This window comes from Cygnus atratus, chromosome 1 (assembly GCF_013377495.2).
Source record: "Cygnus atratus isolate AKBS03 ecotype Queensland, Australia chromosome 1, CAtr_DNAZoo_HiC_assembly, whole genome shotgun sequence".
Lineage (NCBI taxonomy): Eukaryota > Metazoa > Chordata > Aves > Anseriformes > Anatidae > Cygnus > Cygnus atratus.
The window spans coordinates 67,150,674-67,171,891 of NC_066362.1; the positions used below are offsets into that span (position 1 = coordinate 67,150,674).

General features: G+C 39.6%; 1 protein-coding gene across 5 annotated transcripts in view; it reads left to right on the forward strand.

The window, feature by feature from the left end:
* PTPRO (protein tyrosine phosphatase receptor type O) overlaps window positions 1-21,218 on the forward strand; it is a 152,455-nt gene that overhangs the window by 6,195 nt on the left and 125,042 nt on the right. For 2 of the 5 annotated variants that reach the window (XM_035550809.2, XM_035550812.2), the window contains 2 exons: window positions 17,279-17,480; window positions 18,106-18,268. The exons of 2 other annotated variants lie outside the window; for them this stretch is intronic. The gene's annotated coding sequence lies outside the window, so the exon portion shown is untranslated. Of the gene's footprint in view, window positions 1-17,278; window positions 17,481-18,105; window positions 18,269-21,218 lie in introns of those variants that run through there. One more of the 5 variants, XM_035550811.2, reaches the window with a different exon arrangement.

The following is a 21,218-nucleotide window of genomic DNA, read 5'->3' on the forward strand; positions in this document are numbered from 1 at the left end:
TTTTGCCTTTTCCACTGGAGGCACTTAAATTCCAGAAAACATCATGACTTAGGGCAGAAAAAGTGAAGAGAATGGTTTATTGATATGTTCTGCACACAAAAGCCATTATGACTTTTCTATTAAGCTCCCATCAATGTACAGCTGAAAAGAGAGGAATCTTTATGAAAGAAATGTGGCAACATGTACTAGCTGCCATGTGTGCAATGCATAACAGATGAATAGAGAATGGGAGATAACTGAAACAGAAAGGTTACCTTGCTTTTCAAAGCACTGTGTGATCTTGAATGAATACAGCCAGTGAAGGGAGCAACTCAAAAGGAAGAAGACTGCTATCTTTACAGTAAGCCAAATGTGATGCACGGTGTTTTATTTCTGGAACCCCTTCATTTTTATGCTAGGAAATTACAGTTGCTTTTTAAACGAAGGAGTTACAGAAATAAAATGATATGCATCGTGTCTGGCTCACTGTAAAGATAGCACATTGTACCACAGCAAAAGTAGTATGTGCTGTGCTCAAATTGCTGTGGTTATCTTTGCATTCCGTTCAGTCAGATGCATGTGTTTGGAGAAGAAATACTTCACAGTAACCATCAGTGATAGGCAAGTTGGTGACACAGCTGATCGTAACAGGGAGGAGAGCTAGCAAGTAATAAGCTCAGCTTTCAGTATGCTGATCTTGAGATGACAGCATGGACAAAAGAAGAGAATGTGGGTTAGGAGCTGTGACTGAGAAGAAAACGTAATATCGGGGTGGAAAAGTGTGAGTGGGATGTCTAAGCATGGGGATTGAGCACTTCAGAATCAATAACTCTCTGCTAGTAGTTTAGGCAAAAGTCAACAATTCTGTGCTGTTTTAAGTCACTCAGAGATTTAACATGTGATGTAGCTGCTTGGCAGATAGGAAGCTCTTGGAGGAAAACAAATAACAAAATAAAACAAACCAACCCACCAACCAAGAAAAAAAACAAAACAAACAACCACCAAACACCTAAATTCCTTTTCAAGTACTTGGGATAAACAGATAATTTTGCCTGTCAATCTAACAGTTATGATTTTGAAGTGATTGGGCCTCAGTGCTCTTTAGGAGGTAGAGGCATGGGTCTTGTAGTTGTGTCAGCAGGACTTGAACAAACTATGGCTGCTTTGTGTGCTATAAACCTGCAGGTCCCCAATTTAGTTATGGTGACTTCCAACTATCTATTGCAAAAGACAAGGGTCTTTGGGAAAAGAGAGGTAGGTTCTGTTCACTGTCATCAATTAGGTTAGAAACTCCTTCAATGTTAAGAGCTTTTTAATCATTTCTTTTTAAGCTAGACTCATCCTAAAATCAACCAAAGAGCTGCTCTTTGGGGCTGAGAGGAGTCCCCAGAGCAGACAACAGACCATCCCAGTTGTCTTGTTACCTTTGTGTAATTTGCTGTTTGGCATGTGTCTGTTATCCACACTCAAGCTATTCAGGGTCATTTACTCTTTCGTCACAAAGAAGCCATTTTAATATGTAAAGTCTTTTCATTAACCTGTCAGACAAGAAGAAAAGGTCTAGTTCCCATTCCATTTGCAAACAGCAAAGAAACTTTAAACTCAAGTGAGAAAAAACAATGTAACAAAATATATATGTATATTAAAATGTGGTGAGGAACAGTAGAGAGCTTTGGTAGAGGGGGAGAAAAAAAGACCAGAAAGAACACTAATTAGTGTTTTCCCAAAGTACTGAAAAGCAGATTTAAGAAAAATGAACATTTTCCAACAGCAATGAAATTAATTTATTTATTATTTGCTTAGCACTCCTGTGCCTAGCTTTGTTCTATATGCAAAATATCTGCAGGCTCTGCCTGAAGTCTGAAGGATAGACACATCAAAATAAGGATGCTCTAGATAAGCAAGAAGTGATTATCATATATGCCAGTTGCTGGTATTCTCCAAGGGGCAGTATACCTTCCAAACAGAAATAAGTCACAATTGCTTCCCCCAGGAGCTGAGTAGAGTTTTTTTTTGTTGTTTTTGTTGTTGTTTGCTGCTTTTGTTTCTATTTGGTATTGATTTCTACAGGATGTTGCTCATCAGAGCTTCTGGACATTTACATCAGTTTAAAACTTCAAAAAATAATTAATAATCAATGTGACTTTAATCCCCTCCAAGGGAACCCATTAACCTACACAAAAATGCTCTAGCTTGCAATAGTATCATGAAAGTAACTGTAAGCGGGGCAAGAGATGAAAGACAGAAACATCACTTGGAAACTTTTTTTTTTTTTTTGAGAACTTCTATTTAAAACAGAGAACATAGCTAATATTTTATGGCTGTCTGCTTACTGTAAGTTAGGAGGTTTGTCTTTTTAATAATTTTCTTTCTCTAATTTAGCTGCCCCTTCCTAATCTTGCACTGGTATTATCTTGAGTCATCAGTGTCCACTTCTGAGGAAAAGATTATGATGTCACAAAATCAGTACCGGAGGATTCTATATTGTAATCCCTTTTCAGGGAAGTTCATTAAATCAATGCATCTCCTTCATTGAGTAGTGACTGCAGAATCAAGCCCTCTCATTTTGCTGTGTGAAGGAATAAGAGCAGATGGGATGGGGTTTTTACATAATTAACTAGCAGTTATTACATATATTAAGAAAAATTATGATGTTTTCTGAAGAATAAATGGATATATAGTGAATACTTAAGTGTATGTAAAAATGATCATTGGTATAAAATTAATTCCTGGTGGATTACAACATAATGTGTTAAATCAAAAACACTTTTTTATTTTTAAATCTCTTTTTTGAAAACCAGCTCAAGACTCCATAGGCTACAAAGTTCTGCCAGGTTTCCTCAGCTGCATTGTAGGAAAATATGAAAGCTACAGAATGGTAATGCGCCATATAGTGTCACCAGCATTTAAGAGAAATGGAGACGCTCCATGAATATGGATAATAATGTTGTGATCTCATCTAATGTTCATGTGCAACACTGACCTCTGTTAGCTGGAACCAGAACTGCCAGGTTGCCTCTAATTCTTATGATGCTGGGAGCTATGAGGGAGTCTACTGTGCTTCTGGGAATGTATCCAAAGTCCAAACGAAGTCAATAAATGTCTTTTTGTTGCCTAAAATGGGCTTTGGATCAAGCTGTAGCGGGAAGATCTGCAATCTCTGCCAGGTGATACCATGAAGCTTGACATACATCACAGAGTTAGCCATGATGCGCCAGTGACCTTGGGCTTGCTGCAGTGTCAGTAGTGCAAACTGCAGACCACAAGATTGTTCTGATTTTTGGAATCTAAAAGTTTAATAGCTTAAACTCCGATTTGGATAAATCTTAAACAGGCTTCTCTTAGGGAGTAGCTGTATTGACAAAAATTGGTGTGTTGTAATCCAGCTGCTGGAGCCAGTATAAGAGGAGCACACTTGACTGCTTCTGTTCTTAAAAGAGGAGCTTCTTTGTAGGAAACTTAAGTTATATAACTAGCACTAGGCAAAAAAATAGGGTGTTTTCTTTTTCTAGGCAGAGCCATCAGTATCTTCTTCCTCTTCCTCAGCCTATTTCAGGGACAGCTCAAATAAGAGTTCTGGTTTAAGTTAATTTCAACACGCAGCCACTTGCTGGCATTGCAGCAAGACACATAGATGAATGAAAAACAAGTTCTTGATCAAATACCCCGTACACACTCAAATATGGATCTGGACAGTGCAGCTGTTTCCTTTCTCTTTAATAGGCTAGTGCAGTCAAAAAGTGACCCCCAAAGCAAATGATAATATGGGGTGTTTGAACTTCAGAACATGAACTTCTATCCTGCTGTGCTCAGATACAAGGTAAAGCCAGCCATTATTTCCCAGACTCTTTCACATATTTGGTTTTCCCTCCTTATATTTTGTCTTTAATGACCTGAACTTTGCAGGAGGCTTCTTGCAAAGCAGTGTGCCGGAGACCAGTTGACAGTGGCAGATGTGCTTGATTCTGAGACCAAAGGGTTTTCATGTGGTGGCAAAACAGACTAGCTATTGGATACCAGCTCTTCCCAGTAAGTGTTACTACACCAGGTGATGGACGTCAGCCAGTCAGGAAAGCAGTAAGCCTCCAGGTTGAGGAAATAAACTCTGAAATGTCCCTTACATGGTGCATAAGCATTCAGCTTGGAGTAGAGGTAGAATGCATTCCTTATGGTCTCACCAGCATGACTAGAATAGTTGCAGCTGATCTTATGTCATTCCTACTATAAGTTTGTTTGAGGACATTATGAGGTTAGGAGATAAAATGGAAAATAAATAAAGCATTTTGGAAAATGCCAGAGCATATCTTGGAAGCTTTGTCTGTCCCAATTACACATGGTTAATTCTGCATCTCTTTTCTTTCTGTAGCTAACCTTTAGTAAAGACATAGCCTGTTTGGGGGTTGCCTTTTCTAATAATATTTTGTAATGACTGTACAGGATCAACTGTTCATTGTCAATGTGTACCGTGGGAGAAACTGACCTCCTGATTAGGGTGTTACAGTTTCCAAGTTGTTTTTTTTTTTTTTTTCCTCCTGAAGATATAGACTTGTTGCCCTTATAAGTTCCTTATGAGTACTAGTTGTATGATTAAAATATATGAGAGCTGTAACTGTTGGGATCAATCTTGCCATTGAAATGTCTAGAATAATGTAATATGGTTTTCTAAGCTGGAGGTTTATCATCTATACATTTGTGCCTGCTGTTTTTTATGGTTTATGGTCTCATCTGGTGCTTAGCAGAAAAGAGCCTAATTTCCTCATGCTTATCCCCAGTGCAACCGCCTCCTGTGCTGAGAGTCAACAACGTAGCACAAGCAGGCTTGCAGCAAGCAGTCTTGGCTTTCCTTGCTATAGACAAGTACTGCCATGTAGGACTGCCTGTAAATGCAGGGATAAGGCCACAAGTCAAAACAGGAAATGATTCTTTAAAATAAATATATATGTTTATTAAAAATGGTGAGGCACATGTCACTGCCATGTTATAAGCTGGTTGTGGTGTGGTTGGATATCGCTGGACAGCTTTTGTTTGCTGCCTACGTTTTGGGCTGTCTCATGGAAGTCTGCTGGCTGGCTTTAAGCTGGTAGTAATACTGATGTTCCTACTCCCACTGCATAGCTCAGAGGGCACATTGACCATCTATGGCCTGCAAGGAAAAGGGGAGCAAGAGGCTGCAATGAGCCAGTTGAAAAAAAACAAGCAATTCAGAATTGTCCCCTGGTTGACAGCAAAATAGCAAATGGCATGGTACAGTGCAGGGTTGCTGTTGCTGTGTGAGGATGTAGGGACGTGAAACCGTTTAGAGCCATGGAGTCAAAGGGATGTCTGGAGACCATCTGGGCCAAGACCAGTCTCAAAGCAGGGCCAGTGTGTCAGGGACTCAGGGCTGTGACAGATGAGTTTTAAGTATTGGCAAGGACAGGGACTGCACCACCTCTCTTGATGACCTTCAGGGGCCCCAAATGAAATGAATGACAGTCAATTAAACTTCTTTAAAATTCATGGATTGGGACTTGAAAGAACATGAAACTGTCTTATTAACCTGAATATTTTTTTTAATCATTAAAAAATTCATTTTAGCCTATCTTTCTTTGTAGAATTTGAAGCTCTGGTTTACAATCACTTTCACTTCTGCTGAAGTCTGCTGATTTTGTTACATTCTCTTGCTCCTTGGAGCTTGAGCTTTAAATATAACATCAAAGATAAAATTCTCAGTGCTGTCATTGTTAGAATGTGCCTTAATTATCACTTAAACTTTCTGCAGAGTCAGGCAGGTATCTGCCATCACTGCACATTCATTTCACAGGTTCACATTTCTTAAGAAGGATTTTTTTTCTTCGTCTGACTTACATTTCTGGGAGGAGAATCACTGTTTCATATGTTTTACAAGTTTGATTCTTTAGCATGCAGGAAAACATTAAAGCTTCACTGCAGGGGTACTGTTAAGTGACATGAGTTAATGGGTTTTGGAGCAGGGCTGTCCTCTCTGTCCTGGCTGGTTTAGTGCTGAAGTAAAGAAACCAGTCATCACTACATGCAGTTAAAGAAACTTGCAAAAAAAGAAAAAAAGTCAAAATGGAAAAATATATATCTAAAGTGAATATGTGGAATCAGTTCTGGAAATTTCCCTAGCACTTTTTTTTATTGATTAATGAACCACTGCTCCTAAATTCAATACAAAATTAAAGGTACTCAATGCAGTTAATGAGCTCCAAAGGAACTGTTACTTTGGACTGTAATTACAGCTTCTGCTGCCTGACTCTGCATCTCACTAGCATTTTATTACTAATGATTTGTTATGTCAGAGGGGAGGATGAGTTTGGTGATTCATTAGCATTTTCACAGATTTTGCCACGAAATTATGGGAGCTCATACTTTCAGATGTTTACTTGTCCGTGCTAGAATACAGATTCCTTTATTCTGCATCCCATGGTTTAAAAAAAAAAAAAAAAAAAAAAAAAGAAAAACTAAACCAAACTCCTCCCCAGGATTAAGAAGCCACTAAGGTGGCTGCTGTTCTGTTGTCCTCACTTTCTTCAGTTCCGTTCCAGGACTCCTGATTTTTAAACAGTGTCACTGCAAAAAAGTTTTTTGCTTATAGTGTTAAAAAGTCAGATCTTCCAGTGAAGAACACAAAACCTTATTTTACTGTTCTCAAAAAAAAAAATAAATCTCATATAATCTGTTGGATAGGCAAAATGATGCTTTTTCCCTGAAGGCTGTACAATGCCAGATTTAATTTATTTTGGGAAGAAAGAAAAACTATTCTGTGGAATGTGCTTGCCACTTGTGAAGTGGAAGTGTCAGCAGGAAGTGTGAAGATATCCTGCAGAACAGAGTTTACACAGAATGAGAAGAGTTTATAGAAAGAGGCAAAACTACTGTACCTCTTTATATTTAGCATAAAATAAATGGATAGAAGGGATTTCAAGGTGTCACACATGGCCAAGAGTAGATCAGCTGTGCTCAGACTATGGGTTCAGAAAGTTCGGTTTTCTAATCCCAGCTCTCTTCAAAGCTAGATTTAGCTGTGCTGGTCTCTCTGGCCCTGCTGTGCAGGGAAGGTGGTGAGAAAGAAGAGACCCCGAGGCTGCAATGCGTGATGCTGTGCCCAGCAGAGCTACAGGGCATGTGGGAAAGGGGCTCTGGGTTGATGTGGCACAGAGCCCCTCACTTGCAATGCAATTTAAATGCACAATCTTAGCTGATATCAGTAATTCAGAAAACTTATAAATAATTTAAATGGTGATGGTTGGACAATTTCATTCCGTGTGGATACAGGACTTTCACATGTACTCATTTTCCACAGCGTATTGTTTCTTTGTGTCTTTTGCAACTTCAGAGAATGAAGTCTAGTAATGTCAGATCATGTCTGGTATTGTTCCTTCATAGCTTTGTCTGGAAACGCTGCTCCCTGTTCCTACAGATGACTGGATGCCCAGTGTGGATATTTGTGGTGATACTGAAAAGTACTCTGCATTAGGCAAAGAGTCCCAGTCAGAAGGAGGGGAAGCAGCTGTGCTGCAGAGATGTCTGCATCCCACACCTAGGAATGCATGTGCTATGCTAAGAAGGCTAATAGAGGTTGTCCCCTTCTGCCACGTGATAAATCCATCTCTTTGCTGTCAAAAGTGGCTGAAGAATGGGAGCTTTGGGATTTTTCTCCACTGAAATGGTCTAGTCTCATTTATCTCCTTTCCCCTTTGCATATTGGCATATTCCTTCTCTGCAAGTATTTATCCAAAGTCTTTACTTGGCATGTCAGACTAAAGGTCATATCCATTTTTTTCTCCTCTCCTTTTTTTCCCCTCTAGTCTCTCTGTTTTGAAAGATGTCGAACTAGATAACTGATTATTTCTTCTGGTGCCAGAAGGCCTTCACAAAATGCATATTAGGGTTTAGCATTTGTTTTGGTTTTTGTTGATTTTTTTTTTTTCTCCTGTATCTCAGTGTTTTCAATTTGTATGCAGAGCCATCCTCTTACCATGAACTCCTATGTCCAGAGCTGAGGATTATGTTCTTATCCAACATATGTACTTAGCCTGAAATACTAAATCTGTGCTACTAGAGGAATAGAAAGACGTTACGGCTAAAGGAGCTATGTCAAAGTAACCAGTCAGATCAAACTATAAATTGTTTCTGGTGAGAGGCAGGATGAAGATACTCACTGAATGTTTGAATCCCCTACTGGCACTAACTCATACATTTAAATATTGTTATTCTGATTGTGAGGTATGAAACAAATATATTCTTTTGCTTAAAAAAAATAAAAATCAATTCTGTGACAGTGATGGAGGAGTCCCTGTGGATGCCATTTTCCAAGGCTTGGAGAGGTTAGCAGTGGCCAAATTTTGGGAGCTTGTAGCACAGGGACTGTAGAAACAGAGGGTGGCAGTGGCATAGTCAATGTGGGCTATTCCCCACCCCTTCACTCATCCCTGGTAGCCCAGGAGAAGTACCTGCAGGGCTCAACCTACTGGTGTCCCTGTTACAACAGCCACATTTGGGTAAGAGGAAGAGAGGGCACAGAATACTGCACCTGGCTTTGTAACTCCCCCCATAGTATGCCAGGAATTGCCTGCTGATGTTGGCTGTTAGCATATACAGGTGCACCACAAGGATGGCTTCAGCACAGTGGTGGTGGGAACCTGCCTGGGAGGACCACTCTGCCTGTATGTCCCAGTCTTACCTGACCATGTGCCACACCAAAGCAGGCTTGCTAACATCACCTTGCTAACAGAGCTCCTCCATGCCTGCAGCTCTGCTGAGGAGGAGGGCACTCTATCTTCATGTTTGCAGAGAAAGATGCAGCTTTTCTATCTGGAGACAAGGTGGCAACACCATGCTTTTAGTTGGTCTTTTCTCTTTGAGGTCATTTGAGGGAATGGTCTCAAGTTGCACAAGAGGAGGTTCAGGTTGGAAATGAGGAGACATTTATTCTCAGAAAAAGCAGTCAGGCATTGGAACAGGTTGTCCAGGGAGGTGGTGGAGTCATCATCCCTGGGGGTGTTTAAGGAAAGGTTGGACCTGGTGCTTAGGGACATAGGTTAGTGGGTAATATTGGTGGTAAGGGGATGGTTGGACTAGATGATCTTGCAGGTCTTTTCCAACCTTAATGAGTATATGACTTGTCAGGAGGAAGCAGATGCTGTGTCCTCCTTGGCAGTGTGACTGACCTGTGCTGGTGCATCTGTCTCTGATATGCAGCCAGTGCCAGCCATAGAGGAACTGCTATGGTACCTCAGCTCAGATGTTTTCTGAGGGCTTGCGTTACAGTTCACATTGTCACATCATCATACCAGAGTGTTGACTGGTACCTATGATGCTGGTGGGGAGCTTAACAAAGGATAACCTGCAGGCTAATCTTGTGAAAGCAGGGCTCTGTGCTGGAGGGGAAGAGGAAGAGCAGCATCTTGTTTGAGGGTTAAAAATAAGTCCTAAGAAAATGCAAAAACAATGAATCTTTTCCTTTCTGTTTCTCTCATGAATTAAATACTATTTTTTTATAGTAATGGTAGAGCGTGTGGATGTTTTATTTATTAATGCTGTGCAAAAAAAGTGTGAAGGATGGGTCTTCTGAATGCTTGAGAAGTAAAACAACAACTTGAATTGACCAATAAAATATATTTTGTAGTTCTTGTTAAGACAGAAAAGCCAGGCAGCTTCCCACCAAATACTTCATTTCTCCAGAAAGAACACTTCAATCCCAAGCTTTCAGCCCTCTTTAAGTATAAGAAAAATAGAGGGAGGAATGGTCAGATGTGTGGTTTTTTTTTTGTTTTTTGTTTTTTTTTTCAAAGAATAAAATGCTAGCCAGTTTCTCACACTTATCTTTTCTAGTGTTTGTCTCCTGGCTATTGTTTCCTCGTCCTCTTTCCTCTCCAGCCTGCTTCTTACCCTTCTACTTCACCTGTGCTCTCCTCCCATGCTGCTCAGTGGTGGTTCCCTTCCACTGGCACTTCACCCTGCTGGAGTCTGCAGGGCTCCAGCATCGAACGCACCCTCCTCAGCTCACTGGCAGCACCACCTTTCTGAAGTATTTTGCTTTCCTCTTGAAGTATGTGAAGTTATATTTCTCCACGAAACATTTTGGCTTACATTTTTGTAACATTTGTAGGAAAGGGTTTTCTGTACGCCATTTGCAGGCATTTAGCAGAGCTCAGTAGTTAACTTCCAGTGGAATGCTAAATAGTCACAAAAAGACTATGATTACATGAAAAGACTGTTTTAGTGAAAATAGCTACTATTCAAAGAGATCAGATTTCATAGGAAAAAAGTGGGCCAATTACTCTGCTTAGTCACCTGCACTGTGAATTCAAACGAACCTCATCAAAAGCTATGGTGTTACACTGATTTTACAAAATACAACTAAAACCAACACTAGTCCTTGTGACTTTCAGCTCAGCTGGCCATAGCTATGCCAGGGTTATTTCTCTTAAAAATATTGTATTGTAATATTAAAAAAATGGGGCTCCAAATCCTTTTTAAATTATTATTATTATTATTTTTTAATTTCTTTCACCTTTTCTTGGAAAGCATTTAACAGAAGTTTGTTGGGGTCTTTTTTTGTCTGAATTACACACGTTCCTTCCATTAATCATACTCTGGGCTTTCTGGCAGATAAATTGGTCTTCCTCTAACCCAGGACAGCTTGATGGCCCATAAAATAAATTTTCTAGGACTATTGCTGTGGCTTTACGATTTACATCAGGACTCCCACTAAATTCTATGCCCATAATTATTAACAGTGTTGCTTCCACACAACATATTGGGATTTAATCTGTCACATTATTAGGAAACAGCAGTGCTTTCTCCGGAAGGTTTTTGTTTTTCTTGTTTTTGAATATCACTATCATAAGTTGATATACTTATGCTAGAAAACCAGTCAATTCACCATTTTGTGAAAGCAACTAGAACCACAGAAGCCTGTTTTGTGCAGCGTGTCTTCAAAAGATCTCACTGGAGGTTCCTATTCTGTAGATGGAGAGCTGGTGAGTTGGCACAGGCTCTCGTATAAAAGGAATTGAATGACATCTGTAAGCTACAGCTGCGGGGTGGTGGAGGGCCCTTTCCAAGGGAGATGTCCCTCTTATGGCACATCATCTCTGTGCCATCACTGGTGTGCGCCATGCAGGCAGTGCAGCTGGGCTGGTGGTTTTGGTAGAGTGTTAGGTGACATGGGTCATGTAGTAGCAGAAAGGGTCTGAGATGAAGCAAGGCACAACAGGACAAATGAGCAAGCCTCAGGTGGAGATGCCATAAGTCACGTAGCTTTGCAGATGTTTCTTCGTTTTCCTTTCTGAAATTTTGTCCTGGCACATTTACACTGTTTTATGAATCTTCCTGAGTTTCTGGATGTCTGCTAGTCAGGCTGGATGCTGCTTGTAGGAGCTACTAGGGCTCTGGAGATTTCTATAAGCAGTGGATCTGGCTTCCTCAGTGTGGAGGTGGCTGCTTGTGTGCAGGATGACTTACAGAGTTGAGAAGAAAATGTTGCCTTTATGCTTCTGAATACATCAGGAAGCATTGCAAATACCTTCAAAAGGATCTGTGCACGTGTTTCTGCACAAGTCCAGCAGTGCAGTTTCTTTACTCCTGAGCAGTAACATGACTGCAGGTGGACCAGCGAAGCGGTAGCTTGCTTCCATGGAAATTTGTCACTCTTTTCACTATATTTGCAAGTACAAATGTGGTGGGACCGTGAACAGACAAGGGCCTTTTCCTCCCAGCACCTGTTTGCAAGTGTAGACCTCAGCTGAGCACAGCACATAAGGCTGGAATGTATGACTTCAACAAAATGACCCATATCACAAGTCCTGGGGATGTTGTTAGCTACTTGGCTACTAAAGAGGGGTGGGAGCACTTGCTCTCTTGAATGGTGATTTTTGCTTCAGACTGTCTTGCAGGCCTCAGAGCCAACTTGGGTATTGACTGCAAGAATGGCTTTGTGATGAAGATAGTGGTTTCCAAAATACAGCCTCCATGATGACATCACCTTGTGTTTAGTAGCAGCACTTATTACAGTGATGTTAACTCTTAGGTTCACCTGGCTCTTGTTGCTTCATCCTAACTTCCTGGGGTTGATCTGTCCCAAAGACTGCTGCAAGTCCTCTGTGCATCGTTATCAGCGATGTCTCTTTTTTCAATTATTATTATTTTCTTTTTCTAAAAAACACAAATATAGATAATTTTGCTCCCCCAAATGAGCAGGAGGCAGGTGTGCTGTAATTTGAAGTTTCAGATATGTTTCATCTTGTGAGTATTTCAACACGTCTTACATAGTTGGTTTGTGGGAAGTCTTAGGAAGGCTATTAGGAAAAATGGGTTCTGCATCAGTGAAGGGCTTTATAGTTCTGTCCTGAAATTAGTGATGTAATTGTGTGCTGGGACTACTGCCTTTCACATACTGTAACGGATTTTCTTGGTTATCTTTGTGAATGGGGAATAAGGATAGCCAGTAAAGGATGGTGGAAATTTTGTTGAAGACCAGACCAATTTTACCGATGGGAGTTCTTTCACATTCTTGTCATTTCAAGAACTGATTCATCACTGAGTAAGAGTGTTCTAGGTGCATGGCATTTGTCAGTTGAAGAAGAGTCCGGAGTTGAAACATGTTTGAAATATCTGCTATTATTTAGTAAGTAAAGCAACATAAACTACAAGCATTCACTTGGTCAGCAAACTGATTCCTATTATATTCCTGCATTGACGCAGCCCGAGCACTCAGAATATCACCGCTATAGAAGATCTGTAGGGCTCTTAAATGGTTTGACAGCGATACTACTGAAAAACCTTGCTTGACTGCACTTTGGTGAAGTACAGTTTTGCACTGGAAGTAGTTATTTTTAGGTTCATACTTCAACAAAGACAGAAAGTTCTGCTGAAGTGGGAGCATCTATGCAGATTACCATGGGACAAAGGATAATTAAATCCTGGCACCTAAAGCTACTGAGAGGGGTAGAGAGAATTAGCACTAGTGTTCTTGTACTTGTTAATGTCTATCTCATCTCTATAGGAAAATGAAAATTAACAATGCAGTATTTTATATTGTAATGGTTCTATACCTGCATTTAATTGCAGGTTGTAAACCATAAATCTTACCTTCCTGTAATTAATACAGAAATGAAGATAATGAGTTATATTTTCTAGTTGTTTTTTATAATAGATGTACACATCCTTTCAGAACAGTTTATCCATAATTGATTAAAAAAAAATCTTTCTCATATTAGCACGTACGTTTTTTAGATGTGTAAGGTGGGTTCCAGAAAGAATGTGTTCACAGAGAGGTTGGGATCTAGCTGCAATTCATATCTATACAGCTCACCCGGCATATATTTCTGAAACCTGCCCATGTCATGCACAATGCACTTGCAGAGAGGGAAATAGGATCTGGGAGAGAGAACTGCTGCCTGTGCTGGCCACAGGAATGAGTCAATCAATGAGTACAGACCAAATTTCAGTCACAAGTAATGCGTTAACATTGGTATTATTCCATCAGCATTGCCCTTCTGCAGTAAAACTAAAGGAAGTTCACCTTTTTAATTGTATTCAGATTTATAATCGAGCATTTTGAGTGATGGCTTCATCTACTGCAAGCAAGGGGAAGTGATTTACAATGTATGTCAGCAGAACATTGTTGTATGAGGAAAGATTAACAATCATAATTTCAGGCTCAACAATATTTATAATTCTAAATTGTCTGTTTTGATGCAAATATTCTGTCTTAAATACTGTGCTCTGTCTTGATTAGGTAAAATAATCCTTCCTTGCTTGGGTAGCTCAGTGAATTAGTAACTGGCCCAACATCTGCAGGATCATGCTCCTGCATTGCTTAATCCATATTGATTGTAAAAACTAAGAGAAAAAAAAGAGGAGAAACTGTTATTTTACACATGCAGCATGAGCAGTGTAGGTTCAATTTTGAATGTTGCCGTCTGGCTTTGTTTCCACTTATTCATTTCATGAGGCTTCAGAAGGCCTGGATGAGACTTTCCCTGTCCAAGTGGAGGTCCAGCCAGCCTATTAGACTGCCATAAGCAGAGTATAGCTTCTGAACTGTGCTTTTTGGGAATTTAGAAATGCCCTTTAGAAAGAGTGCACATGGAGAGCTAGCCTGTGAAGCTTCAGCCTGACCCAGCGCACCAGAGACCAAACGAACCGAGCAGGTTCACACAAGTGGGGGTAAGGTCTGGGACTGCGTGTCCCCGCACTGGTAGCAATTACTCAGTGGCTGTTTGGCTGGATAGGCCTGCAGTGCAATCTGGAAATGTGATTACATCTGAGGTACTTCTTCCTAGATCTGTTTCAGTCTAATCGGGTCAGCTACTGTTAGCAGCAGAGCTGCCGTGATGCAGGCTGCACCCACTGCGTGTGCAGCCATGGAGCAGTCTGCACAGAAAAATGGTGTTTCCATGGCTCCAGAGCTGGCAGGCGCAGGGCCAAGCTGCCTCTCGCATGTGTAATCCTGTTAAACTCAGTGGGACTGTTTCCACGAGCAGAAAGCACCAGAATTGGTCTGCGTGCAGCATAACCATATTAAAATTGTTTGCCAATGAAGCGCAGCTGCATTTGCAATGGGAAAGCCTGGGAGCAATGGATAAGCAGCCTTTGTTATCATCAGGTCTTCTCGTCACAGATGGAGAAACTGCTTTCTGGTACCTCTCCATGGCAGCTGAGGCCTGTGTTGGGGGGAGAGATATGTTTTGCCCCATAGTAGACATTTAGGACGTGTACTTTGCTGTCCAGTCAGTGGAAGGGAGGGTATTGCTCGTCCCAGATGCTGAATATAGGCGCTAAGGTGCGATAATTTACCCTCCAGACCCTGCCATCCCAGTCCAAATAGCACGAATCCAACTTGCTTAGACCAGATTCCCAAAATTTGATTTATTATAGATGGAGATGGGATGAATCCAGCAACAAAACTGGAGGTGTTCTGGTTCTGGTCAGCCTCTGGCATCTGGGATCACTTCTGTGGCCAGGTTTCTGTGCCATGTTGAGTCTTCTGGCCCATGTGACAGCATGGGGAGAAGGTATCTGGGGCCACAGAGACAACATTAAAACATTGTTGAAAGTTTCCTTTCATCCTTGAATACAGAGTTTCAAATGAAATTTCATTTAAAAGCTTTCTGTTACCCGGAAAAGTGAGGACTATGGTGTTTCTAGCAGTATATGACAAGACCTTTGGGGGCTTTTTGTGCTTCAAAAAATCATGACATTTTGAGAATTGACAACAACTTCAAACTTCATTAACGCAAAATTGCTTCTTGGATTTTGATGTGTGGTGCTGAAAGGATGGATGTCTGGAAACATTCTACCTTCATTTTTCCTCATTGTGCAAGAAAAAGCTTCCAGCTGTTGGAGAGAAGGGTTATTAGTATTTTCTGAATGCTAGTTTTCTTCCCCTGTCATTTTTGTTTCTGCCCACTTTAATACAAGGAGAAATAAATGATTGCATTCTGTGTCAGTCTACAGCATTGCCAAAACCTGAGATTGGATTTGCACGGAGTTCAGAACTGATATTAGAATGTTTTCTTTAATATTTATTAAGCACCACAGTGAAACTTGCCTAGCCTCTGGTTTCGCTGTAATTTTGAAACTCATGTTAGACTTGTTGGATGTTGTAACTGAAGTTCATATCTCTTAAATGCACCTTTCAGGCTGTGTATGAATTTATACTGCAGAAAGCAGATGAATTTCCCTATCTCTTGTTCATGAAAGCTTCTGGGTAATTTCAGCAGTTTTGAATGAAGTCATTTGGACTAAGGTTTTCAAAGCCCTTTGTGAGATTTAGAAGAATATTAATGGAAGGTGAATATTAAAGTTTCAGCCCAATTTTTTAAATCCAGAATTAACTTCTGCTTCCTTTTATAGTCAGGATTTCACTCTGAAGTCTTAGTGATGATGACTGAAATCTATTTGCTCTTATTTCCCTCTGTATGTTATGAATTGAACCAAGAAAACCTGGATGAAACAAAGAAATTCATGTTAGTGACTTTCCGCTTAATTTTTTGGATGCACAGAAGAGTTTGGCCAACACTTTTGGATAGTGTTTCTGTTTCAATGAGCACTTATTCTCTTATTAGTTGTAAAAATACTGAAAAAGCATGAGAAACAATTCTCTTGCTAGTAGGAGAAACTGCCTTGAATTGCTTAAATTTGTGTGTCCTAACTATTAGTCCAGAGAGTCTGAAGAGGCATACAGACTCTGAGTTGCTTATCTAACCTATTAAAAGGATTGTCCTTCTTATATCAATACCCTTTAATCTTTTGCATCCAAGAGCAAGGCTTTCTTGTGAAGAAGAAAAAAAGACTGACAGCCTGTGTCTGGGATATGTTATAATGTACCTATTCAAGCTGTGTTTACATTACTTGTCTAGAAGTAAACAGAGGGGGTCTGTCACACTCCTCATGTCCCTATTCTCTCCAAAATATTTAAAACCTTAACATGTGAACTTTTTTTTTTTTTTTAAATCTAACTTGATTTTTAGAGGTCGTATAAAGTCAAGTGATTACTCAATTCTGACTATGTAAAGCATTGCCTGCATTCGATTCTCAGTATTGCAAAACAAAAGCATAAGACTTGGCATGCAATTACAAGGTAATTTAATATATAAGATTCCAGTGTTTGGATCTCCACAAAGTGTAAAGGTTTCACAAATAGTTGGTATTGTTCATTGTATTGTTGTCTATGGAATTTTCTTGTACTTAACTGCACAGAACTAGTCAAGAAAATGTCAATTGTTTTGGTAACTGGTTGATTAGATTTCTCTACAATTTTTTACTTGGTGTTGTCCACAAAACACTTCAGAATTGGCACAGAGATGTCATGTTAAGCTGTAGTAGAAACAGTAATAGCATCAGTTCCTTCTGTGCTTTATCTGCTCATTAAAAATTAATGTCATATGAAAATGTATTGATAAAGCATCCTCCTTATTGCTAGTAAATTTAAATATGAACTCCAGAAGAAAAATCAGCTTTAAAGTGCTTTCTTTTTCATTTGTGTATTTACTTAGGTGCTTCATGCAGCTCACAGTGAAACTGCATTGTTTCACTTCATATTCCCTGCTGCTTTCCATTTAGTAACTTTAATTGAGTTCATTTACTTTTTTGATTCTCGTGATGTAACGTTCTATTGTGGCAGTTCCTTTATACAGAAGAAATTGGGTTTTTGTTGTTCATGTGTTTTTGTTATGTTCTTTAAATGTAATCGATTTTCCTAAAATATTTGTGTTCATGTCAAGCTGCATAATGTTTTTCTTATTCTCTGACTTTGTTACTGTTGCTATTGTTTTATAAACCACAGATTTCAGACTCAAAGAAATTGATACACACCCTTTGAAAGGCTGAAATTAGTCTGTGAAATGCCATGTGGTATGGACTTGACAGCTCTTTGAAAGAAACAAGGCTCGAGATGTAGCTTTCACAAATTCTCCTGGATGCAATCCGCTTCTTGTGCCTTGGTTGCAGGGAAGTGGGTCAACAGACTGTGCCAGCGGATAAGATAGGTGGATAAGATTCTTTGGCTGCTTTGTTTTGGGGAATGGGACAGATCTGGTTTTCTTCTCTTTTGTCACAGGCAATTTTATTTTCTAGATTACTGGTTTAGGCTTCTTAATCCTTTTTCAAATCAAAATAACACATTGCTTTTATTACAAGCTGTACTTACTGTATGTGTTGATATACATGCAGTAAGAAATATAGACAAAATAGTGTGGGTACAAAAAAAAACCTCTCAAGTACTGCTTGATAATCAAACATATGTCAAGACCCGTAAGCTGTTAAATTTCATAAAGTAGTGCCTGAATCCTATGGTAATATGAATTAAAAAAAAAAAATCTTGAATAAACTGAGTGGCTAGGAATATTTTTTCTCTCTTCAGGACTGAATAATAGCAGCAGTAAATGAATAATAGCTAATACCCATGTGAATATTTCAATTTCAGCTGCCAATCTTGCACTCCTCTACAGAAAGGAATAAGTAGCATTTATCACTGGGTTTATTGGAGGGAGCTTGCATACATACCTTGTGGTTGGTTATAATTTTTAGGGCCATCACTCAGTTTGGCTTGATAGTAATTTAGCGCATGGGAATCCTTCTCACTTATGTTGCTCTTCCCTTTCCTAACATCAGAAATAAAGAACTGTGTGACTGACTCCAGAACATCATTTATATGGAAAAGGCCATGTTTCCTTCCTGCCCCATGCTTCCACCTTCCACCATTGTTGCACCTCTGGGCAGACAGAGCTGTAGCTGCTTACCAGGGTGGTGAAAACTGGACTTGTCCCAGGGATGGGTAAGTGAAGCGCTTCTTCTGCCGGTCCAACCTCCACCTCTGCTGAGGCTGCTGTTCATGCTGCAGTCCCCTGGTTTTTCAGGACCAACCTTATGCCCACATGTCCCAGGCAGGCTTATCTACTGCCACCAGAAGGCAACAACATTTGCTCTCTGGTGACCTTGGGGCTGGATTAAGTAGTGACCTATAAAAGTGTCTGTTCATCCGCTTTCCCATCTCTTAAAGCCATTTATTCTGATTAATGCAACTTTTTTGGCATTGATTTATTTGCACTTGGTAAGTTAAGATCATTATCCAGATGCAGTGAAATTAATTCAGAAAAGAATGTGCAAAGGCAATAACATATGCTAATCCCAGGGAATTACTTTTTCATGGGTCAAATGAAGGCTGCCTCCTCCTCTTTTTTTTTCTTCCCTTCTGCCTTTTAGCTTACTTTTATGACTGCAATTTGAAATTTTAGGCCCTCATTTTTACTTAGAGTAAGAACAGTTTACATGTTTCACTGGTGAGCACAGTGCATTACTGTGACCATATCTGCACCTATTCAGAGAGGTGTTAAGAGACCTGTGATAGGTGTCCTGGTGCTACCAGAAGGAAATATTAAACAGGGTGCAAGTGCATATGGCATGAATATTGTAACTGCTTTGTCTTTTTTTTTTATTGTTTTTTTTTTTGGTTCTGGTTCCCCTTTCTTGCTTTCTTTGCAGAAATCTGTGGTTTGTAATTAGCAAGACAAGTTAGTGTCCAAATCTCTTGATTTACTCTTGATATAGCTGCTGAGGTTTGTAAATACAAGTGGAGCGAGGGAACAGTAAAAATAGCTGACTTAAGGAAATACAGGAGAATCAAAGATATATCTCAGATCAAAAGCTGAGTAATGTATGGGGCCCTATAGGACCTCAGAGCAGATAATCGAGTTTCATGGCTTTTAAGACTATTGCTCCATTTAGAACGTTTTGTTGCTTCATGGAGCACCAGCAAAATTTTATTTCAGCTTCAGGACAGAGGCATCTGTGACTCTGGTTTTACGAAAACCCAGCCCCATCACTGTGAGGTGTCACACTGTAATACAGTGCCAAATCCTTTTTATCTCACTTGTGTTTACATATTGAGGCGGTGAGAGTAAACATTTCAGCACCTTGGAATTCTTCTTGTTACTTGCTGTTTAATGCTTTTATCAGCCAAACTGTAAATAAGAGTGTAATTAATTATTCTCTACTTACATGACAAGTTGTGTATAAGTTCCACCCCCCAGAGAGCCTGTTGTTTACCTGATTGTGAGGGGAAATTACTGCAGGGTTATCTGGAGAACACCTGGAAGATAAACATGAGTTTTCCATTCAGTAATTTGTACATCATTTCATACCTAATAACTACATTTTGCTAAAGAGTCAATGCAAAGAAGGAAGGACATCAACTCTTATAATTACAGCTGGCTCATTTTCACTTGCCTGGAAGAATTAACATATGACGTTTTCTTTATTCCTAGCTAAATTTTCTGCATAAAAAAGCTGTCAAAATCATACTTCTTGGTGTGAAAAATCCTTGTGTTTATGCACACTGAAGATGCTGCTAAAAGTAACGCCAATTCCATATGCTGGAGGTCTGCCCTGGTGGGCAATTTCCTGGGGTGAATCAAGTACTCTGTGTCCATTGCAAGATCCTCTACTTACTCCTGCTATTCTGTTGGGAAAGAAGTGCTCTCATTTTGGCCCTTCTGCTTTCTAGTGTCCTCAAAAAAAAACAAACCAAACCAAAAAAAAAAAAAAGAAAACAACTGTTTCAGCCATAAAAGTGTAAGTGACAAAATCGTAGCTAGTGAGAAAATTCCTCCAAAAAGTGAGATGAGGAAGACATTAAGACATTTGCAAAAAGGGTACTAATTAACCTTTTGTTGTCCTTTTTATCTCTTTCCCTCAAAATTTTGTGTATCTTCCAAATTGCAAAACAAATTTCTAATGCATGAATAGATACAAAATATTTGTCCCTTCCCCTGCACTGGGACTTCAATGTTTTGAAAAAACAACAATCGTGACTGACTTCATTTCTATTATAGTACAGTAAATTAGATGTGATTATGTAGAAACCATAGAAATCTTAATTAGATTCCTCATTAAGAACTGCTGTAACCTTTATAAATGCTGTAGGATGACCCAAGTGTTCACTAAGTAAACCTTTTATACAAAACTTTTCCCAAGTGAAGTTGGTGAGAGCTTTCCCATTGATTTCACAAGAGGTAATGCTGTAGCTTTTTAATATGCAATCAGTCTAATTCAAGGTCATGTGACATAATGATTTTTCTTATCTTCCTCCAGTTATTCTCTCTGTTTTGTAATTACCTACTGCTTCTCCAGGCACTGGAAATAAGATCACACTTCTAACAAATGTTGGGAAATTTGGGGCTTTTCTTAATAGACTGTAGTAAGACACTTAATATATTAATAGTACCCGGTAATCTGAAAATGCTCTTTTTTAGAAATGAAGTTTAAAAGCTTCTAAACAGTCTCCATTTCAATCAGTTGGGCTTCATCTAAAAAAAAATCTTGTTAGATAAGACTGGCTCTTAACTGGAATTGTCATTTTGGTTTTCATTTGTGAAGCAAGGAGGCTCACTGGCCATCCCACTTGATATCAAAATTACCTTTCTTGCTACCCAAACACAACGGTCTTCAGATTTTGGATGACAGAAGCATTAGCTTCTCATTTTCTCACTTCTAACACCTCATTACAGAGGATGCAAAAGATGCATGGATTCTGTTTTTTATCCACCTGAATCACTCAGTTCAGTTGTGGGATTTCTCTTCCACTTTCCGGTTAATTTCTGGAGGTCACTACTTATTGCAGGGAAGCTGGTTAGTTCTGGTCTGCTGTTCAGCTTAGCAAAGAATCTGGCAGCTCCTTTACCAGACAATGGGACTGTTCTGAATTAAATGTAAGGATGATGTAGAGC